Genomic DNA, 24,213 nt, shown 5'->3' with positions numbered 1-24,213 from the left:
TTTCAGGGAGTCTCCTGCAGAATGCAGGAGGGTAGGCAACTTGCATAAATCCCTGCTTGCTACACAGAGCAGCGCATTGCCCCACATGGGCCCACCGCAGCCGTTAATACTAACCACTGTGCAACCCTATGATCTGAGATGCCTCAGATGGCATGAGAATGTGATGATAGATGCACAACCCTGGCTCTTCCCACATAGATTCACCTCACCCATTATACCGCCCACCTGTATGTTCCCTCCCCTAGGTGACAGCTGGCAAGTCAGAAACTATGGATGGTGATTATATGATGTCCCTTAATAGAAAATAGTGGGAGTGGATAGAGAGAGTTGACAGTGACTTCGTTGAGAGTCAATAGGTCGACTCTAAAATGTCAGCATTAAAAAAACGCTGACATTCAAAAGGTCGATGTTAACAAAAGGTCGACAATGACAAAATGTCAACACAAGGCAATGAGATCGAAATGAAAATAGTCAACACGTAAAATTTTGACATGAGTTTTTACGGGTACACCTATCGAAAAGGACCCCCCAATTAGTGTAGCAGGGGCATGGTGCCTTGCTCCACCAGCGCTGCGCTCGGAACACTTTACCATTGCCAATCGGAATCCACGTGGATAATAAGGTATGGAAAAAGTCCACAAAATAGGAAAAAAGGCTAACAACACATGTCGACCTTTCCAAATGTGTCAACCTTTTTCATGTAGACCACTTGTGTTGACTTTTGCTCGTGTCGACATTTTGCATATCGACCTTTTATGTGTCTATTGACTGCAGTCCTTTCAACCGGATACCAAAATAGGAGGCGGGTTCCTACAAACCCCTCAGCTAATTAAAAAAAAAACAATACTACTGTACTGTATGTTGAAAGACATCTTGCCCAGGTCAGTGCGGTTGGGAAAGAGACGAATGTGATGTCTTCTATGCTGAAATACTGATTGCTACACATCAGGAAGTTCGTTAGGACAGATGTTTCGTGCTGTAAATATAAATCTTTGAATGTGCTGCAGGGTAATAGCAGTCCGCAGGTATCAGCCATGAGGGGAGGTACAAGCAGCTGCATCCATTTGCACGGCGGAGGACACATGCCCAGGTAGGGAAACCATCTTTGATTTATCTTATGACTGGCTTTCTAGGTATAATAACAGATCATACTGTTCTTCCATAAAATTATATTGTATAACATACAATTAGGGATGCCAATCCCGGGGCATTTTTTAAATCCTGGGATCCGGGATTGAAAAATGCTCAATCCCGGGATTCCCGGGATCCCGGGATTGGCATCCTTAGTTTGCTGGCATGTGCCCGATACCCACCCCCACACCGGCCGACCCGCAGATTTACTTACATTGGCAGGCGGGCGGCCGGGAGTGGTGTGGGATTGAGGTGCACGGTGCCGTCGGGCTCGTGCACCTCCTCATATCAGCACTGCAGCCGGGAGGAAGGCGCGGGCGGGCCGGCGTTGGTGAAGGGGCGGGCTGGCCGGCGCAGGAGAAGAGGTGGGGGCGGGCGGCCAGGAGGAGTGACACTGACAGCAGTGTGGGGCTGTGGGCGGTGTGCGTGGCCTGCACAGCGTGACCGTCACGCTGCGCAGGCCGCACACAGGGGTCTGGAACAGTCGGGCAGCGTCTGAGCGAGTGTTCAGATGCTGCCCGGTATTAGACTGTGCATGCGCAGTCTAATACCGAAATCCCGGGATTGGATACTCCAATCCCGGGATTGAAATCCCGGACTTTTTAGGGCCAAATCCCGGGATCCCGCCGATCCCGATCCCGGGATTGGCCACCCTACATACAATGGTGCTGTGAAATAATTGTGGGACAGCTGGTATATTATTCAGCCTGACCCATTGCTTACAGTAGATTTTATGCCAACAGGGCAGCTGTAAATGTGCACAGAAATGTAGTAATGGGCGACGGGTGCGTTCTGCCATCCCCTGCCCTGTGCCACCCTCTGACTTGTTTTCTTCTTTATGTCGTGAAGCAGAGAATAAGGGGCCTAGGTGCTAAGGCTTGGAGAGAGCTAAAGGGTCTGATTCAGTCCTGACTGCTGGGGTGTGACTCTTCAGAGCCCAGCGATCAGGTAAACCCCGCCCGCCAGAGAGTCTCCCCACCCCTGTGCACGGCTGCGAAAGCGTTAGCCATGCACACAAGGAGAAATCCATTCCCAATCACTCACCATTGCATGGTTTCCCCCCTGTTTGCAGCCGTCGAGTAAGTCTACGCTTATTCGGCTTTACAATGACGTCAGCGTCCCTCCCTCCCCGCGGCCGGGTCCATCTACGTTTTCTGGGGCACTCCCCGAAAACGATGGGGTGCTGCCATCTGTCAATCACCTTGCGAATGGCCAGCAATGGCAGGGGGACTCGTCGCTTGTGCACTCCGTACCATGCACGATCATTTGAATTCACAGCCCAGCAATCAAGTCTGAATCAGGCCGAAAGTACCAACCTATCAGCTTCTAACGGCTGTGTTGTTGTGTTTGAAAAATGACAGAAGATGATGATCTCCCTCCACTTTATCCAAGTCTTAGTACAAAAATCCATAATATTAAATAGGAGCAGCTTATATTGGGGTCACATGACTTTCTCTGCAGAGCGAGTAGTCACGCAGCTTGCCCAATCAGAGGAGGGGGCCGTGTATTCCGCCCCAGGTGGATCCGCCTCCTTCCTCTACTAAAGGCTAGAAATTCCTAAGCTGTGTTTCTAGACTTACTTTTAAGTGCAGAATTTAATACTGTAGGTGACTAATTAGTTGACTTCCTGAATTTGTAGTGGGCTGTGACTGATACACCCAGTGAGTGGGGTCATGTGGGGAGGACTGAGGTGGAAATTTACTAAGATGGAAGCTACTTTTTATTTATTTTGCACCTTCTAGACGTTAATAGATCAAATCTGATTGGTTGCCCATAGCAACATACAATCTAAAATAGAACTCCAATCATAGAAAATTTACCCCTGAGAGTGTCTGAAGCTTACGGGTAACAGATTGCAACCTATGATTGTAAACGTCTTCTTTTCTCACCACAGATGTGAAGCTCATTGGGGTCGGAGGATCAGAAAAGATGGCTATATTAAGGGGGTGTCCTGGCACCCCAGGTGCACCAGGATTTCCTGGGATGGCAGGACCCACGGGACCAAAAGGTAATCATTTTACCCGCACAATGCCATGCCAAATAAACTGATCCTGGGCCACAGCAAACACAAAGGAATAGGCCCGCATCCTTCTTAATGCTTATAGTACATCTTCATGTTTCCAGGAGACCGAGGAGATAAGGGCTCACCGGGACCTCCTGGGAAGGCCGGGCCTACAGGAGAGAAAGGTAAGTAGGTTGCAGTAATCACAAAATGTGTAAAATATTGTATTACGTCAGTGGTTCTCAAACTTTTTTGGATCACGTTTCCCTAGAGAATCATAATTATTTTATTGGAAAATATTACATTAAGTAAATTAGGCTTATAAATCATCCTTAGGCTATGTCAGGGGTGGCCAACCGGTCAGAGGTAAAGAGCCGAAAAATATCAGTCGTCAAGCCAAAGAGCCAACATCATGCGCGTGCCGAAGGCGCGCGCGCCGAAAAGGGGCGTGATCGGGGAGTGGTCAGGGGCGTGGTCATATGACACAAGGAGAGTGGCCACATGACAAATCTTTATGCCCCCAGTGCCAGATATGCCCACCACAGTGCCAAACATCACATGCCCCCCACAGTGCCAAACATCACATGCCCCCCACAGTGCCAAACATCACATGCCCCCCACAGTGCCAAACATCATATGCCCCCCACAGTGCCAAACATCACATGCCCCTCAAAGTGCCAATCATCATATGCCCCCCACAGTGCCAAACATCACATGCCCCTCAAAGTGCCAAACATATGCCCCCCACAGTGCCAAACGTCATATGACCCCACAGTTAGGAAGCTGGGCCCTCCAGCACAGGTGTTGCCCACAGTGCAACACCTATGCTGGAGGGCCCAGCTTCATAACTAAAGGGCCAGGAGGGCCCAACAAACAAATGAGCCACAGGCCAAGAGGGCCCGACTAATGCGCACACAGGCCAGAAGGGCCTGAATTTGCCCATGGGCCTAGTGCCCGACACCCGGTGGTCTAGGGTGGATGGAGGGTAGGAGGCCAAAGGCCCCTACCTGGTGTTGGGAGAGGCCGCTGGGGGGAGCTTCGTCAGCTCTTTTGCTTCCCACCCCCGCTGGCCTCTCCGGGAGCCATCTTCTTTTTTCTTGCAGAAGGCGCCGGAGATCTTCTGTCTTGATCCCGGCGTCTTCTGCGGCGCCGGAACTCTTCTCCCCGCCGCCGTCTTCTGCGCCATCCTCCGGCGGCTTCTCGCGTCTTCAGGAGCGCTCCTGCGCTCCGCCGGCGTGTAGAAGACTTTTCGCCCTCCCGCTGGCGTCTGATGGCGGGTTATGTGGTGAGGGGCAGGATTTGGTTTTGGTTGTCCACATACTTTAGGGCAAGCTCTGGTTTTGCCTATTACGTTGACCATAAATAATTTGAGTTGGTCTTGGACCTCCAACCTGAGGGCACTATTATAAAATAAATTAATTCAGAAGTTACCGTAACTAACCATTAGTGCCCTAATGGCAATAGTGGTTCTGGAAAAGCAAATTCTATTTTGTAAGATTTGTCTGCTTATAATGTTGTTGTATGGTATTAGCCGTCTTAATGTGTGCTAATGTGTAAAGACCATTATAGTGCTCTTCCACCAAAAGTAAATCATAAAATACAGCACAAAAAATGTCCACACTCACGTGGGTTATAAGCATTAAGGCCCCCACACACTAGAACGATTTTTTGGCCGATTGTCCGATTTCCGACCGATCGTCCGATATATCGGCTGATTTTTAGCAATAATCGGCAGGTTATTGTCGATTATCGGTAAAAAAAATCGGCCGATATATATCGGACGATCGGTCGGAAATCGGACAATCGCACAATAAATCGTTCTAGTGTATGGGGGCCTTTAGTATCTAGTTTATTCAAGTGAGTGAATTTTAAATGGGGTGCTTATTCATACTGTAGGTGGATGCAGGTCACACAGCATCTGCGTCTTTGGATGTGGATTTTTGTAACATTCCGTTGCGCTTTACAATTGTAAACAGAGATAAAACAAACTGGGTAACAACAGACAGACTTGGAGGTAGGAGGGCCCTGCTGCAAGCTTACAATCTATAAATACTGGACAGAAAACATCGGTACCAACATTTTTAAACAATTCCATTTATTGGACAGGCAATATTATATTAAGATTTTTTTTTTAAATGATTGAACAGACAACATTAGTACAGGTTTATTTTTATATTTTCAATTATCATGCAGGAAACATCGAATCCAGTGTTTTTTTATAATGAAAAATATTGGACAGACAACTCAACGGATTTGTGGGTTACAAAAAAACTGTTACTGTGTATATATATATATATATATATATATATATATATATGTATATATGTATAGTATATAAATCCGTCCAATGGACCGGCACTCCGTAAACAAGTAATGATATGACCTGGTTGCCCTCCTCCAGTTCTGAGTAGAGCTGAAATAACACGGGGATGGTGAGGCGGCACTCCAAGGATTTAAAAAGAGTCTGACACAGCCGTGAAACGTCAACTTAACCATTGTCTGGCTATGAGTTGTTTGTTATTGAACCAGTCCCGAGTGACGCAGTCTTCTCCTATTATCTACATGGGACAGCATTGCCTGTACTTATATATATATATATATCTCTTATATATTTAGCCAGATCTGTCACTCAACCCCTGTGGAGAACGTTCCTGTGTAGAACAGTTTCACTTTCATGTGTCTGACGTTCCACCCCCTTGACATCACCTCCCCCGCCCAGCCAGGGCTACAGTACACGCCCACCATCCACCATTACTCCACAGCCACCATCCACCATTACTCCTGCACATCCCTACCCTCTGCCAGGACCCCCGCGTCCCCCCTCCCGCGATTCGCTGGACCCCCCGCGACCCCCCCTCCCGCAATTTGCGGGACCCCCCCGCGACTCCCCCTCCCGCGATTCGCGGGACCCCCCCTGACCCCCCTCCTGCGAATCGCGGGACCCCCGCGACCCTCCCGCGAATCGCGGGACCCTCCTCCCGCGATTCACGGGACCCCCGCGACCCCCACCTCCCGCGATTTGCGGAACCCCCGTGACCCCCCCTCCCGCCATTCGCAGGACCCCGCACCCCCCCTCCCGCGATTCACGGGACCCCCCGCTTTCCACCCTCCCGCAAGTCGCGGGACCCCCGCGACCCCCCCTCCCGTGATTCGCGGGACCCCCGCGAACCCCCCTCCCGTGATTCTCGGGACCCCCGCGACCCCCCTCCCGCGATTCGCGGGACCCCCGCGACCACCCCGGTATCCGGACTATTGTTAGACAGCACTTACATCGACAGCCATTACATCGACACCATTAGTTCGACACCTCAATAGGTCGACATGGTTTTAGGTCGACATACCATTAGGTCGACATGTCATTATGTCGACAGCTCATTAGGTCGACAGCTCATTAGGTCGACATGTTTTTAGGTCGACACTGCCATTAGGTCGACAGTGTCTATGTCGACAGTCAAAAGGTCGACATGGGGTTTTTCACTGTTTATTGAGCCGACATGTGCCGACAGGCGGTATTTCATGCCCTACTATCCACTAGGGCGTGGTGGGAGAATAAAATAGTGTGCCGAGCGCAGCGAGGCACCGTGCCCGAAGCATAGCGAGCGGGCTGCGGTACACTTCAAACTGTGTCCATGTCGACTGTGTCGACATTTCGGCCAAAAAACAGTGGAAAAACCCATGTTGACCTTTTGACTGTCGACATAGACTCTGTCGACCTAATGGCAGTGTCGACCTAAAAACATGTCGACCTAATGAGCTGTCGACCTAATGAGCTGTCGACCTAATGGTATGTCGACCTATTGAGCTGTCGAACTAATGGTGTCGATGTAATGGCTGTCGATGTAAGTGCTGTCTAATATCCGTCCCAGACCCGACCACCCCCTCCCGCGAATCGCTGGACCTCCGCGACCACCCCCTCCGGCGAAACGCGGGACCCCCGCGACCCCTCCCGCAAATCGCGGGACCCCAGCGACCCCTCCCTCCCGCGAGCCCCCTCCCGCGATTCGCAGGACCCCAGCATCCTCCCCTCCCGCGATTCGCGGGACCCCTGCGACCCCCCCCTCCCGGCATTAAAAGGGCCCCCCGCGACCCCCCCCTCACGCGATTCACGGCACCCCCCCCCTACTGTGATTTGCGACCCCCCTCCCGCAATTCGCGCCGCCCCCTCCCGCGATTCACGGAACCCCCCGTAGCGCCCCCCTCCCGCTATTTGCGGGCCCCCCTCGGCAATTCTCGCGATTTGCGACCGCCCCCTAATTCACACATTCGGGGACCCCACCTCCCGCGATTCATGCCCCCCTCACGCAATTCATGGCACCCCCCACACCCCCCTTCCTGCGATTCGCAACCCCTCACGACCCCCCCTCCCGCGATTCACAAAACCCCCCGTAGCGCCCCCCTCCCGCGATTTGCGGGCCCCCTCGGCACCTCTCGCGATTTGCGACCGCCCCGTAATTCACACATTCGGGGACCCCCCCTCTCGCGATTCATGCCCCCCTCACGCAATTCACGGCACCCCCCATACCCCCCTTCCTGCGATTCGGAACCCCCCACGACCCCCCCTCCCGCGATTCATGCCCCCCTCATGCAATTCACGGCAACCCCCCACACCCCCCCTCCTGCGATTCGCAGCCCCCCCACGACCCCCGCCTCCTGCGATTCATGACCCCTCCCGTGATTCACGGACCCCCGCACCACCCCCCCTTGACTCACGGCACCCCACGCGCCCCTCCCGCAATTCACGGACCTCCGCAACCCCCCCTCCCGCAATTCACTAACCCCGACAACCCCCCTCCCGCAATTTGCGGACCCCCCTTCCCACGATTCAAGCCCCCCCGTGCCCCCGCCCACGATTTGCGGACCCCCGCCCCCTCCCGCTAACCGCGGATCCCCACACACCACCCCCCTCCCGCAATTTGCAGACCCCCCAGACCCCCTTCCGGCAATTCCACCCCCCAGCGGACCACCGCGGCCCCCGCTCCCGCATTTCACGTACCCCCGTGACAATGGGGGATCCTGTACCACCACAAGCAGGTACCGCCCCTAGGTGGGAAATCCGGCCCTGGCTGCCGCACTGCAGGTTTCCCCACTGCCCTCTGCACCAGCGCCACAACTTTTATCAATGTCTTGCCCACATACCACTATTATACAGCCTCCTGCTCTCATGCACGCTCACTCCCTCCCAGTGGGAGGAGACGCTCACCCACTGCCGGGAGCTGCATACTGTCCCCCACCCTCCTCCAGTTCTAGGGATGCCCATCGACCATCAATGATTTTCAAATAATCGATGGTTTATGGCCGATGTTGAATACTTTTGCCATCAATGTGGGAGGACACTGCCCTGCCTCCTGTTCTCCTGCCCCGTAACTTCCGCCAGTGGAGACCCGCTCACCCTGTGTTGCCCACATTCCCCTATCATGCTTTACCGCCCAGCCTCCTGCTCTCATGCACCCTAACTCCCACCCAGTCGGAGGAGACACTGACTCCTGTATTTCTGTGCTGCCACGCTGGACCCTCACCCACTGGCAGAAGCTACACAGTGTCCACCACCCTCTTTAGTCCCCCATATGCATACACACCCCTATCACTACCCAGCTTCCTGCTCTCCTGAACCGTAACTTCCACCACTGGGTAATCGCTGACGCTGTGTTGCCCACATACCCCTATCATGCCTCATATCCCAGCCTCCTGCTCTCATGCACCCTAACTCCCACCCAGTAGGAGGAGACACTGACTCAGGGCCACCGTCCGGTACTCCTGTGCTGCCACGCTGGACCCTCACCCACTGCCAGAAGCTGCAATACAGGGCATCTTTCATACAATTCTAACCATATTTCTCACAATACAAATGTTCACAAATTAAGGGGCGTAGCCCCTTACGCCGGTGTGAAGAGCGCCCGTAGGGGGCGATGAATCACCTAGTCTCTTATATATTTAGCCAGATCTGTCACTCAACCCCTGTGGAGAACGTTCCTGTGTAGAACAGTTTCACTTTCATGTGTCTAACGTTCCACCCCCTTGACATCACCTCCCCCCGCCCAGCCAGGGCTACAGTACACGCCCACCATCCACCATTACTCCACAGCCACCATCCACCATTACTCCTGCACATCCCTGCCCTCTGCCAGGACCCCCGCGACCCCCCTCCCGCGATTTGCGGGACCCCCCCGCGACCCCCCCTCCCGCGAATCACGGGACCCCCGTGCCCCCCCCGCCCCCCCCCCCTCCCGCGAATCGCGTGACCCCCGCGACCCCCCCTCCCGCGATTCGCGGGACCCCCGCGACCCCCCCTCCCGCGATTTGCGGGACCCCCGTGACCCCCCCTCCCGCCATTCGTGGGACCCCGCACCCCCCCTCCCGCGATTCACGGGACCCCCGCGACCCCCCTCCCGCGATTCGCGGGACCCCCGCGACCACCCCGGTATCCGGACTATTGTTAGACAGCACTTACATCGACAGCCATTACATCGACACCATTAGTTCGACAGCTCAATAGGTCAACATGGTTTTAGGTCGACATACCATTAGGTCGACATGTCATTATGTCGACATCTCATTAGGTCGACAGGTCATTAGGTCGACATGTTTTTAGGTCGACACTGCCATTAGGTCGACAGTGTCTATGTCGACAGTCAAAAGGTCGACATGGTTTTTTCACTGTTTATTGAGCCGACATGTGCCGACAGGCGGTATTTCATGCCCTACTATCCACTAGGGCGTGGTGGGAGAATAAAATAGTGTGCCGAGCGCAGCGAGGCACCGTGCCCGAAGCATAGCGAGCGGCTGCGGTACACTTCAAACTGTGTCCATGTCGACTGTGTCGACATTTCGGCCAAAAAACAGTGAAAAAACCCATGTCGACCTTTTGACTGTCGACATAGACTCTGTCGACCTAATGGCAGTGTCGACCTAAAAACATGTCGACCTAATGAGCTGTCGACCTAATGAGCTGTCGACATAATGACATGTCGACCTAATGGTATGTCGACCTAAAACCATGTCGACCTATTGAGCTGTCGAACTAATGGTGTCGATGTAATGGCTGTCGATGTAAGTGCTGTCTAATATCCGTCCCAGACCCGACCACCCCCTCCCGCAAATCGCGGGACCCCAGCGCCCCCTCCCTCCCGCGAGCCCCCTCCCGCGATTCGCAGGACCCCTGCATCCTCCCCTCCCGCGATTCGCCGGACCCCTGCGACCCCCCCTCCCGGCATTAAAAGGGCCCCCCGCGACCCCCCCTCCCGCGATTCACGGCACCCCCCCCCTACTGTGATTTGCGACCCCCCTCCCGCAATTCGCGCCGCCCCCTCCCGCGATTCACGGAACCCCCGTAGCGCCCCCCTCCCGCGATTTGCGGGCCCCCTCGGCACTTCTCGCGATTTGCGACCGCCCCCTAATTCACACATTCGGGGACCCCACCTCCCGCGATTCATGCCCCCCTCACGCAATTCACGGCACCCCCCACACCCCCCTTCCTGCGATTCGCAACCCCCCACGACCCCCCCTCCCGCGATTCACGAAACCCCCCGTAGCGCCCCCCTCCCGCGATTTGCGGGCCCCCTCGGCACCTCTCGCGATTTGCGACCGCCCCGTAATTCACACATTCGGGGACCCCCCCTCCCGCGATTCATGCCCCCCTCACGCAATTCACGGCACACCCCATACCCCCCTTCCTGCGATTCGGAACCCCCCACGACCCCCCCTCCCGCGATTCATGCCCCCTCCCGCGATTCACGGACCCCCGCACCACCCCCCTGCGCCCACCCTCCCTTGATTCACGCCCCAAAGCAGCGGATCTCCGGGGTGGGGATGGGGTGCCGAATAGCAGATGCCAGTACAGAACGGACCACACTCGGCAATACATACTGCAAGGAGGGTAAGCAGCAGCTAGCGCGACGCCGCTCTCTGCTTACCACTAATGATGTTTGGATGTTTTTTGTGGCTTATTCCCTCTTCGGGACTTTCCTTTTTTCCCCCTACATACTCAATTCCATACACCGCCCATCCTAAAAACACCCCGCATGTTGACCTCCAACACCCACAGTATCCTCCAGCACCCGCAGTACACCAACACCCGCCCCCATCCACAACACACTCACACCCGATCCCTCACCCCGCACCTCCAACCCAACTACAGCACCCCCACTTCCCTCACAAGCGTCACGGCACCAAACCAAACAACACGGGCCAACCCTGCAACTCCACCACACACAGTATCCCCACCCACACCACCCAACCCTCACAATAACTGCGTACACAGGTTAAGGGGGCACAGCCCCTTACGACGGTGTGAAGAGCGCCCGTAGGGCGCGATGAATCACCTAGTATATATATATATATATAGAAACAAGAAAAACAATAGGAGTGCACCCAATATAATTTTTCACCACAGAGATTACACACTGTTAAAAATCTGTATTTATTACAGTCATTAATACATAAAATTTCAATTCAATGATAAGACGTTACATAAAAATTTAACAGTAGATCCAACAAGATGATCCAACACCGGAATAAAGTTGTACAGATACGACCCTACGCGTTTCGTCCGTTAGGACTTCCTCAGGGGTGATCTGGATCCAATTAGGTCTATAAATCATAAGCCGAGGTTCTCAGCGCAAAATCACTTGGGAATACCGTTGTAAACGGGCTGATAATATTGAATACTCTGTCTGAATTTATGGTGTGTACCCACGTTAGATGTGCCTTAAGATCCTATCCACGATCTGATCAGATAGGATCGTGGATAGGATCTTAAGGCACATCCGATTTGCATCCTATCTTGACTATATAGTACAGATCTGCACTATATAGACAAGGCAGCCAAGACTTTCTGGCTTCCAATACGTGAATGCGCATCGGGATCGGATCGGCATTGCAAGGATTAAAACCCTCGCGATCTGCATCGGCATCCGATGCCGATCCGATGCCAATCCGATGTTGACTATATCATCAACATCGGAAAGGAAATAGGACCGTGTGTACACATCATTAGGCCGATGTAACAAATAGGCTCCGTAACAACCCGGAATCAAATCAATGTTGGGCGGAGAAGTAGACACTCATTCGGGAATGTTAATTATTCGTACAACCGGTATAAGGTAGACAACTTCCAGACCCACTTTCAATAATATAATTCAGTGAGCCAGGAGCTAAGTGTATCCTCAGTCAGACTACAGCATATATATAGGTTCAGGGTTCTAAAAAATATCAGAAATTGGCTCAAGGTTTTTCATAAAAAAATTCTAGAAATATTGCCCAAAAATCAGAATTGTTTTTTATAGTTATGGGGGGGGGGGGGGGTTTAAATTATCAGGCAGACATAAAAAAAAAAACTAATTTTTCTCTTTGTATTTTTTATGTCATATAGAAAATACTGGATATGTGAGTTTTTAAAAGTTTTTTGTTCCATATGAAAACCTTGGTAATGTGTTTTTGTTTAAATATCACACAGACAGAATCAGATCTGGGTTTTTGTTTAAACATCAATCAATAATGAGTACACCTGTACTCCAAAAAAAAGGGGTACTTGTTTACTAGCACAATCGTATGGCATCTTATGCATTGTATCGCATCGCATGCCATATAGCCACATGCGATGCAATGCGATTTTAAATTGTATAAGCACCCTAATTGGTGTTTTCAATGTTAAATTGCCCCCCTATACGATTTTTAATTGTATAAGCACCCTAATGGGTGCTTGCAATGTTAAATGCACCCCCACGCCACCCCCACTATGAACGCCAACCATGAAGCATGGCGAGCGCAGTGAGCCCGCAAGGGGCGGCGGTACGCGAGGGGTGGCGGTATGCATCCTCCGACCTTTTCATATCCCCAGTATCCACTTCAGTGTGGAGTTTAAGTTATATATTTTGGCAAGCACAGCGAGCCCCGCGAGGGGACGCATATTACTTTACATGTATTCCGCGTCCACTCGCCGCGCTTCAGGCTCGCTGCACTCGCCACACTACTTAAAAACAACTCCACGCCGACGTTGATACTGGGGGTATGAAAATACCATTGTAAGGTTTATGGTATACGATGCGATGGGCGCCGTGCTAGGAAACAAGTGCCAAAGGAGGTATGGAAAACATGCGCTGCTAGTGTGAGCCAAGGAATAGCTATGAGAAGAATAGGCTCAGATGGCCAGGTTAACCCATATGTACAGTACATTGATGTCATCTGCATCTGTAGTAATAAAATACACTTTCTCTGTCTAGGACAGTGGTTCCCAAACTGTGTGCCGTGGCTCCCTGGGTGCCTCGGGACACATGCAGGGGTGCCGCGGCTTGGTGGTCCAGGACCAACTCAAATTATTAATGGTTAATTATTTATGAGCAAAACCAGTGCTGGTGGCTGCCAATCATAGAATGTGTACAAACAGCAGCAAATCCTGCCCTTTACCACATAACTAAACCTAAGAATCGCATATAAACCCAATCGAATAATTATTTTTTGACCTAGGGGTGCCGTGAAAAAAATTCTGATTCTCTAGGGTGCCGTGAATCAAAAAAGATGGGAACCCCTGGTCTAGGAGATAAAGGAGATCCAGGCGTTCACACCCAAGGAAGTAAGTATTAGACAAATGAGGTCAAATGTTATGCAAAATTGATTTTTGTACTGAACATATATTCCAAATACTGATAATTGTTTTTTATTTTTTTGTTCTATAATTGGCATAAATACCAGTTCTATTACTCATGTTGATTTATTAATTATTCAAGTGTGGTATACTGAAATGCAGTGTAATTAAATGGAAACAGGAAATAACAAAGTACGAGGCTGGTCTGAAAAGTAATGCCTCTATGGCTATAAGTTTTTTATTTGTGAGCGCATTTGAACACTTTTTTTGTACATGATAACTCAGTTTATCCTCTATGTAATGCACTATTCACTTTTCAATGTAGTCCCCATAACTGTCCGCGCATGTGCGCCAACTAGGGTTGGCACCTTATTGTTACTTGATTCCTGGAGATTGACCCCTATAACTGTAATGCGTGCGAGCTCCGGAAAAGACGGCATGGCTTATACCAAAAGTGGGCGTGGTCTATTTCCAAAGTGGAATACATACATATGTATACATATACATACATACTGTACATACATACATACATACATATGTATACATATACATACATACATACATATGTATATATATATACATACATATGTATACATATGGGCAGGGGGGGTGTGCTGGCAGGCCGTGGTGGGGGGGTTAGCTGACAGGCTGGGGGTGGGCAGCACTGGGGGGGGCAGCTGGCAGGCCGCGGGGGGGGGGGGGCAGTGCTGACAGGCCGGGGGACAGCGCGGCTCAAGTCCAGTGGTTTCAAGCAGCGCGGTTTCCAGTCCAGGCAGCAGCGGAGAGTGGAGGGCGGAGGCAGGGCATGCTGGGAGGTCCACGTTTCCCGAATCCCGGAGGCTAGCAGCAGCGCAGCACAGATCTATGCAGCGGGAGGCAGGCTACAGGTAATACTCGCGAGATGTGGACATCATCATCTCGTGAGTGCGTCTGTCAGGCTGCGGAGGCAGTCCTGGCAGGCGCTGCGGCGGCCTGGGGCGCTGCGGCAGGCTGGGCACTTAGGACGCGGATAGGCGGCGAATAGGGCAGGGAGGCTTTTTCAGACACCCGAATTCCGGGAGAATCCCGGAATCCGGGAAACTGAAAAAGCCTCTTGGAGGGTTGCCACCTAAATCGAAGTTTCCCGGAAATCCGGGAGAGGTGGCAACCCTAGCGCCAACGCTTGACGAGTCGTCAGAGAAGAAAAGAGAGAAAGCTGATGGTTGTTATCAGTGGCGGCTCCTGCTATAGGGCTGCAGCCCCTCCAGTTAAAATCACAACACCAGAGACACAGACAGTCAGACAGCACCAGAGCTCCGGTGCTTCCAAATCCTCTGCAGTGAGCATGCCCAGACTTCAGTGAGTCACTCAGTGTGATGCAGCTGAAGGAAGGTATGCATTGCACCAGAGAGGTGCATGGAAGTTTATTTTATTTTAATATTTGTGTGTAGATCTTTATTAAGAGTATCATTTTGTGTACTTTAATTAATATTAAAGTTATTAAAAGTGTGTATTTTGCTCTGTACCTGTGTTTGGGTGCATATGCGTACATCATTTATTTACAGTAAATGCATACAAACACTAGTACAGCGCAAATCAAACTAATAACCTGCAAATAATTAATGACTGTTTGCAATGAGCAGTACCCAGGAAATTGCAGCCCTCCTTAAGTCTAAAGGCAGGAGCGGCCACTGGTTGTTATTGTCGACACCAGGACCGAACGGCAGCTTTCACCTCGTCGTCAGAGTTGAAGTGTTGACCCTCATCCTTGGGAACTGGGGAGTTGCAGCACCTGCATTTCAAGGAGGTTCTGCCACACCCGTTGTACAGCCTGACTTTGCACCCTGCGACTTTCACCTCTTCCTAAAGATGAATGAGTAAGGGTGAACAATTCAACTCTGACGCCAAGGTGGAAGCTGCCGTTTAGTCCTGGTGGCGACAACAACCACCAGTTTTCTTCTCCGACAAGTTTGTCCGACTCGTCAAGCGTTGGCGCACATGCGTGGAAAAGGATGGGAACTACGTTGAAAATATAATAGTGCATTACATAGAGGATAAACTGAGTTATCATGTACAAAACAAAGTGTTCAAATGTGCTCACAAATAAAAAACTTATAGCCATGAAGAGATTACTTTTCAATCCAGCCTCGTAATATAATACATGGAAATGATCTTCTTGATAACTTACTCTATTAACTCCTGATCTAAGGTCTGATTAGGAGTTGGGAATAGAGCAGAAAAGAGCAAATAATTCTGCAACTCAACTTGCTGCAATTTAAGTGGTGCGAATACACGCATTTTTTGCATGCAGGGTAAATCCTACTCTCCCGGAAGTTTCACGTGTTGACAGATTTTTCGAGAAGTTTCCTTTACCCCAAGAACAGTAGCCGGATGGATCTCCTTCCTCCAGTGAAGAGGGAAGGAAGAGGGAATTACACCTGAACTGCAGCTCCATACGGAGGGGCGGGGGTTAATGTTGTGAATATGGCATCATTTTAGGGGCCTAGTGATGGGACATTCCAGCTCCACTCCTCATACTGGCCACCAGCATCTCCTCTCCGAGCTTCTCCTAAATCTAACCCTCCCCTCCCCCCCCCTCGCAATACGGTATGGTGTTACCAAGATGCACGGTTAATTGCTCTATTTTGATGTCACTAAATCAATCCCTGGTCCCCTATCCATGAACGCAGTAAGATCATAGTCAACAGAAGACATTTGGGGACATATTTACTAAAAGTCGATTATTTTTATTCATTTTTTCAACATCGGGCATAAATTGTTCAACATCGACCGACGACCACAATTCGACCTTCACTACATACACCCCTTAGAGTCACAGGGGCAGACACAGGATTTCAAGAGGAGGTGCGTGTACCCCCTGCTATGCCACCAGACTGGACCTGACCATTAAGCAAGGGAGCCTGAGACTGCAGGGAAAAGGGACATTAGGTCGACACATGAAAAGGGCCGACATGAGTTTCCTCTTTTTTTGTGTCTATGTCGGCACAGGTCGACATTGAGACCGCATAAGTGTACCGTGTCCCCTCGTATGGCTCGCTGAGCTTCAGGCATATTCCCTCATTGCGCTCTATTACTATCTAACTCTAAAAAAAAAAAAAAATTAAAAATTCATGTCAACCTTTTTTCCATGTCAACCATTGGCCTGTCGACCAATAGCGGTCGACCTTTTGACTGTCACCCTAATGACGCACACTGGGAAAAGTGCACCCTCTAGGGCATAATGAACAGGGGATATAGGACCAAATTGAAAGGTCCAAACCAACATGCTTCATAGCGTGCCAAATAATGTGTTGTGTCCGGTTGGGTGTAGGTGGCAAATGTGCTTTAATGCATGTTCACGTATTCCATTTATTTAGCTGCCCAGAACTGCAAGCAAATACAGGACCAGGGACAGAGTCTTACTGGCTGGTACACAATTTACCCACCAGGTGGCGCTCCTCTCACAGTGATGTGCGACATGGAAACTGACGGAGGAGGGTGGCTGGTAATTATTGCTTGTCTGGGAAGTTAATGTTTATAGGAAGATGTCATTCAAGTTGGGGATTTACAGTAAAAAGCTACAAAATAATCATTTAAAAAAAGACAAAATTATGTTCAGCTCTGCATTACCCCACTAAAACAACCAATTGTAAATGCACATATTTAGATTCTCAAGTTCAATTCCCAACACAGCTCTGTGTGAAGTCTGTATGTACTCTCAGTACTCGCGTAGGTTTCCCCGGTGTCTGTGCATGTACATGTGGTAGGGAAAAGAGGGCCTGATTCTGGTATATTTGGGAAGGGGTATTTCCTAGCGAATTTCTACATTTTACCTGCATGCAAAAAACATTCATACCCCTGGATTGCATATGGTTTGTTCCAGGTGTAAATTGCTTATTGCTTGTGTCTTTTTTAAATTATTTGCTACTTTTTCTGAATCTGGAGGTAATTCCATTGGGCATGAGGTGTAGCCCACATACCTTGCAATATCCAATTTTAAAAAAGGCATGCAGGTTTCCTGCTTAGGGGAATAGGGAAGGGGGGTGCTGCCAGGGTGCCATAGCAAATCCCAATGATCTTTCCTAAGTAAATCAATTTTAGGGGGAAAAATATTAGACTACCTCTGGGGTGCAAGAAAAAAAAGACATGCTGATTCCTGAAATCACTGCGTCTCATTTTCAAGTGGGGTTCTTAAAAAAAAAAAAATTTAATTGAACCCCCCCAAAGTGTTTGCTCGAGTATGAACAATGACATAACACGAAATCTCCCCTGTAAATATTGGCGCCATCTTCAGTTGGCGGCCATATTGTTACAGTATGATGTATGACTTCATTCTCCCTTTTCCAGGTGTTCCAGAGGCGGATGGATGGTTCTGTGGATTTCTTTAGGGACTGGAACAATTACAAGAAGGGATTTGGTCACCAAGGTGGCGAATTCTGGCTGGGGAACGATAACATTCACCGTCTCACGGCTTCAGGTTTGGTTGTACTTCATAAAAAATTGAACAGTGCTGAAAGTAGGATTTACATCACCCGGGCAAGGCAGAAATCAGGCACTGCTCCGTCTCTACCATGTACATACATATGGGTATCACATCCAGCACCCAGGACATGTGACCGCCTGGCCCCCTCTAGTTGCGGCCCTGATTAAGCTTCTACCTTTATCATACTTAATAGGTTCTCAAACAACTTCCACAGGAGCTTGAACAGGTCATGTGTTCCAGATCACCTGGCAGGAGCACTGTGTATCAACAACTGTCATTCACAGGAGACCTAGGAAAGTGTTTGGGGCCCTGAGGACCGAGTTTGAGAACCACTGTAGAAGTATTATTATGTACGCATGTCCTTTTATAATATGTTATGAGCTTTAGAGATGCAAGTAAGTGTTTTATTGTACTGTGTTGTACATTTTTTCCCCCATCAGCCAGGCAAGGTGAATAAGAGACACACGAGGGACATATGTCATACTAGTAAGCTTGCTCAAAGCAAATGCTTCCAAAGCTAGTCAGCTACCTTGTGATTGCCTCTGTGTTTGTGCATGTGTGAGAGAGAAAGAGATGTCGTTTCACTCGCTGCCAATGGCAGTGTTTCGGAGACACACCAACGGACACTTGACATCTATATTGATGATTGAGTTTGCCAGAGGTGCAGGATGCTGGAGAATATTGGGCTTTTTTTTTTTTAAAAAGCACTCATTTACAAGGCAAAACCAACCTGGTGCCGGATTACCAAAAAGTAGGCACCGGCCTAGGGGTCCTGCAATAACAGGTCAAAATAATATTGATTTGATTTTGAAAGTAAATTACAATCAAGCTTTCTGAAATTATTTCCAAAAGATAGAGAAAACGAATCAACTGAAAGACTCTAAATTGTTAATGGGTACATTACATTAATGCAGTATTTTCTCTATAAAGTCCCTAAACCAGGTATGGGGAACCTTTGGCCCTCCAGCTGTTGTTGAACTACACATCCCAGCATGCTTTGCAACAGTTTAAGCATGGCCAAATAGCAAAACTGTAGGAGGGCATGCTGGGATGTGTAGTTCAACAACATCTGGAGGGCCAAAGGTTCCCTATTCCTGAAATAAACCATAGACATCAGATTCACATTACAGTTTGTAGACTGTTGGATGGTAAAATGTAAAAACGCATTAGATCATTTGACAGGTGGTCCCGAGAGGACACATATTAGGAGAGAATTTTTGATGGAGGCACCCGAGATTTCAACTGCCTAGGATGACTAGGTGGTGCTGGTTCACCTCCAGTAATAGCATCTTCAGCTGCCTTGGAGCTCCCATAGGGGTTAATCCGGCACCGGTAGCAAACCTGTGTTTTTCTACCTCAATTAATATTTCTCTATCCTGGAGCTGTAGAGATTGTGGTGAAAGTGTTCTAGAACTGAGGTTGGTAGATCATAGCTCTGGAGATGTGATTGTGGTCCACTGAACATGGATGACAGAGCTTACTGTACCTAGACACTTCCTGGTTTGAAATACGGATTGACATCAAACCATCCATCATTATCAACCATCAATGCAGAGGCAGAACTCTGGGAGGCAATGGAGTCATCTGCCGCCGGGCTCCTGTTCCCAAGGGGGCACCTCTCCTCCCCTTCAAGTTTGAATCAGTCAAATGAAAGCAGTTGATATTTCTAATGTGGCTGACTCCCCCTTCTAACAGCATTTTTGCAAGTGTCACACCCTGTGTTAGATCCCATGACCCTACTGGAGACAGACACCTTACTTGGGGGGGCACCAATACTTATCTTGCCTCCGGGCAACTGGGATGAACTTACGCCACTGCATCAATGGTTTGCTGGCATTGTTAGAGGGCTTTACCAATGTCCATGGTGGCCACAGTCTGCACATGCATAACCATTATCCATCAGGGGCTCAACCTTCAATCGTTTTCCAACTATGGTCAGAAACTGTAGACCATCGATAGCAGAATTGTTGTTGGACTGTATGAAAATGTAGAGGGTGAGGGAAGTGTTATATTGAATAGCCAAACAAGGGCTATTAATACTGAAATTACAGGGGCGGCAGAGAATGATGGGTGTATTTTTGGTGGATGAGACTATACAGGTTATCTTCTCGTTAGTCAGACTTTTGAAGAGTTTAAGAATCCACTTTGCTAGAACAAAAATTTAATGTCAGCAGAAAGTCTGTTTTATATCCAACCTTGCTTTCAAAAAGCATGAACTTAATCAGTTTACTATTTTTTCCGAAACTCCTAAATTACAAATACTATTGGTCTTAGACATGAGCCCAAAATTGTTCTAGATGCTTCAAGCAGTTAGGAAAGATTTATTTTTGTCCCATACCAAGTTCCACTAGTAGTAGGCATATCCCAAATTCATTGCAAGGCGCATCCCGCTCACAAGTGGGTGAAAATCTGGGATTCAATGACCATCTGCAGTATGGTTTAGAACAGAGGTTCCCAAACGCGGTCCTCAAGGCACCCCCAACGGCTGAGTATTAATGCAGCCCACACACGCGCCGATGCCGGCGGTGCGATGCTGTACGATGGGGTGCGCGCTCCCGCGGCACCTCATCATACAGTACAAAAAGTATGTGCAGCACATACTTTTTGTACTAGCTTTTTCTAGCACAGCATCGCATCGCATGCACATCGTATGCACAAGGCATACGATGCGATGCTGTGTGTGCTAGTTAAGCCCACAACGCACGCTGGAATCGGTGCGTGTGTGGGCTGCATAAGTTTATCCATGCTTGGTCACAGGTGACTTAGGGCCTTATTTTGGTTCACTCTTTCTGACAAAATACTTCTTAGATGGACAAAACCATGTGCACTGCAGGGGGGCAGATGTAACATGTGCAGAGAGAATTAGATTTGGGTGAGTAATTTTGTTTCTGTGCAGGGTAAATACTGGCTGCTTTATTTTTACACTTCAATATAGATCTCACTTTGAAATAAAACCCCACCCAAATCTAACTCTCTCTGCACATTTTGCATATGCTCCCCTGCAGTGCACATGGTTTTGTCCATCTAAGAAGGATTTTGTCAGAAAGAGTGAACCAAAATAAGGCCCTTAATGAGTAGCTCAGTCAGTCTGATCTAACCATCTGTGCTGAGCCATGGATAGGCCTAAAACCTGGACCGTTGGGGTGCCTTGAGGACCGCATTTGGGAACCTCTGGTTTAGAATAAAGACAGAGACCGACTCCTCACACACAAACAAAACATTTTCCCATATCTATAAAGTGAACCTTTGATTTCTCATGTGTCGACCTCCTGCATTTCGACCAATAGTGGTTGACCTATTGACTGTCGACCTAGACACAGTCGACCTAATGACCGCATACAGTGCAGGAGGGGTGGGAATAATTAAAGTGCATACTAAAGAGAACAGACCTATGTATTAAAACTTAGAAAAAGAACCATGAAAAGGACATCAGTGTAGTCTATGAAAGCAAAAAAAGCTGGTCTTTAGGATATCTAAGCAGACACAAAAAAATGTAGACAAGGAGGTGTATCTTGTTAGACAGAAGGAGGCTAAGAAGGTAATCAGATTTACCCAGGCTGAGGAATAAAGTCAGTAGGTGAAGGGTGATACATCCAAGGATACTAAAATAGATTAAATGGGTGCAGGTAACCCCATTAATAGAATTATTCAATCAGTCACCAGCTACAAGTTCAATTCCAGAGGACTGAATACAGAGCTAATGTAGTTCCTCTGCACAAAAGTGGAAACAAGAAAGTGGCAAGTAATTACAGACCATCATAGCAGCAAAATTAATTGGGAATACGCTTAAAAGAAAGGGTTGTAGAATATTTCAGATTCAGCAACTTACAGGATACCACCTTCTCTGTTGCCTTTTAAGGAACGTACCAGTTGCGCATCGATCTCACCGATTTTGCAAACAGCCACAGCCACGCTTTGTACAGCAATTTCCACATTGCAGTGGAGGAACACGTTGAGTGACATCAGCTTTGTAGCAGGAAGTGCAGGTATTATTGTGCAAACCTCCCAATAGCCTGAGCTTCTGTACCAGGATTGCAAACTTGAAGAAATGAATGATACATACCTGTAACTAATGTGTTCTGAATGGAAAATGCACTGTGACATCATTGTTTATGCTGCTTCTTCCAGTGCCATCTAGTGGTTTCCTGCATGCAACACATTTGAATTACCCTCATATTGTGAGATGGCGCCATCTAGTGTAGTTTTATAATAAACAGATGCAATATTGCCCATCTGATGAGTCTTGGTGATCTATTTACTAAATTTTGATGATTTGGGCTCAAAGTTGATCTATTTAAATTCAATCTTTAATCCATGTTGGACTTCCTGGGCTAGAACCCACATTTTCTTACACTTAAAAAATGATAATAAAAATTCAACTGATATTTATCTGGAATGTCATTTCCTCTTCCTGTCCGTTCCAGGTGATTCTTTTTCCCAGCACAAAAATTCCCAATTTTCCACCAAAGATCGAGACAATGACCGAGCCGCACATAATTGTGCCCAGGCCTACAAAGGAGGGTGGTGGTACACAGCTTGCCACGGGTCTAACCTGAATGGGCTCTACCTGAGGGGCAACCACAGCAGCTACGCCAATGGAATTAACTGGGTGACCGGAAAAGGGTATAAATACTCATACAAGGTTTCAGAAATGAAGTTTCGGCCACAATCCTGAGAAGTTTTGAAAACTAAATCGTAGACAAAGGGCGACCCTTATCCTGGTACTTAATGTAAGCCTGGTAATGCAAGTTATACAATGTTTATGTTGTTGATGCATATCTGTTGTTGCATTGATGCTATTCTGATGCACACGTTTTATTGTTTTTTTAAAAAAATTTTTTTTAGAAGAATGTATTCGCCATAATTAAAATACACTGATGCTTATTAATTATCGTTAGCTTTTTATGTAAGATTTAACCAGTAAATGTATTAAAATTGGGGCCTACCGGAGGGTTCTCCTCTACCCCTATGGGTAGAGGAGTGCACCACAATGTATTAGTAACAGGTGACATCTTTTTTCTTGATTGGCTCCCTCCTCTAGCAGAGAGGTAATTCTGCTTGAATATAACTTGATGCTGTAAACGCCAGTACTACGAATCCATATTCAGATGAATACAGGACAGCGCTGATGTGCAGTTTGCAGCTGATGAGTTCGCTCTCTGAACAGCCAACAAGAAACTTATGGGAACAACTCTATACCTACATTTTTGTTTAATTGAATAAATATGAAATATTGCACACGTAGGGGTTGATTCATTATCACTCATGGGCCGGTTCACTATTAGGGAGCAGCATTACAGTGCATCCTGCTCATTGGGTTTAGCATAGTACCCCAGTATATTAGTGCATCCTGCTTGCTGGGTCAGTCCGGGACTCCAGCATTACAGTGCATCCTACTCGCTGGGTTTAGTCTAGTACCCCAGTATAACAGTGCATCCTGCTCGCTGGGTTCAGTCCGGGACTACAGCATTACAGTGCATCCTACTCGCTGGGTTTAGTCTAGTACCCCAGTATATTAGTGCATCCTGCTTGCTGGGTCAGTCCGGGACTCCAGCATTACAGTGCATCCTACTCGCTGGGTTTAGTCTAGTACCCCAGTATAACAGTGCATCCTGCTCGCTGGGTTCAGTCCGGGACTACAGCATTACAGTGCATCCTACTCGCTGGGTTTAGTCTAGTACCCCAGTATAACAGTGCCTCCTGCTTGCTGGGTCAGTCCGGGACTACAGCATTACAGTGCATCCTACTCGCTGGGTTTAGTCTAGTACCCCAGTATAACAGTGCATCCTGCTCTCTGGGATCAGTCTGGGACTACAGCATTACAGTGCATCCTACTCGCTGGGTTTAGTCTAGTACCCCAGTATATCAGTGCATCCTGCTCGCTGGGTTCAGTCCGGGACTACAGCATTACAGTGCATCCTACTCGCTGGGTTTTGCCCACTCCATTAGCAATCAGAGTCACCAAGTTCAGAGAGCTAAACGGAGATCCTAGTTCTAGGGCAGTGGTAGCCAACCCTAGGCCTCGAGAGCTACCAACAG

At 48.8% G+C, this 24,213-nt stretch overlaps 1 pseudogene across 1 annotated transcript; it reads left to right on the top strand.

The window, feature by feature from the left end:
• The first annotated feature begins 1,066 nt into the window (after positions 1–1,066).
• Positions 1,067–22,975, top strand: LOC146035302 (ficolin-1-B-like; annotated as a pseudogene). The gene is made up of 7 exons (XR_014460616.1): positions 1,067–1,090; positions 3,026–3,139; positions 3,256–3,318; positions 17,069–17,196; positions 18,039–18,168; positions 22,034–22,160; positions 22,599–22,975. The product of XR_014460616.1 is annotated as a ficolin-1-B-like (transcript).
• Positions 22,976–24,213: the final 1,238 nt, after the last annotated feature.

This window comes from Crinia signifera, chromosome 9, assembly GCF_055691185.1.
Source record: "Crinia signifera chromosome 9, ASM5569118v1, whole genome shotgun sequence".
NCBI lineage: Eukaryota > Metazoa > Chordata > Amphibia > Anura > Myobatrachidae > Crinia > Crinia signifera.
The sequence above is the reverse complement of the archived record's forward strand: the minus strand, read 5'-3'. Positions and strand labels throughout refer to the sequence as shown.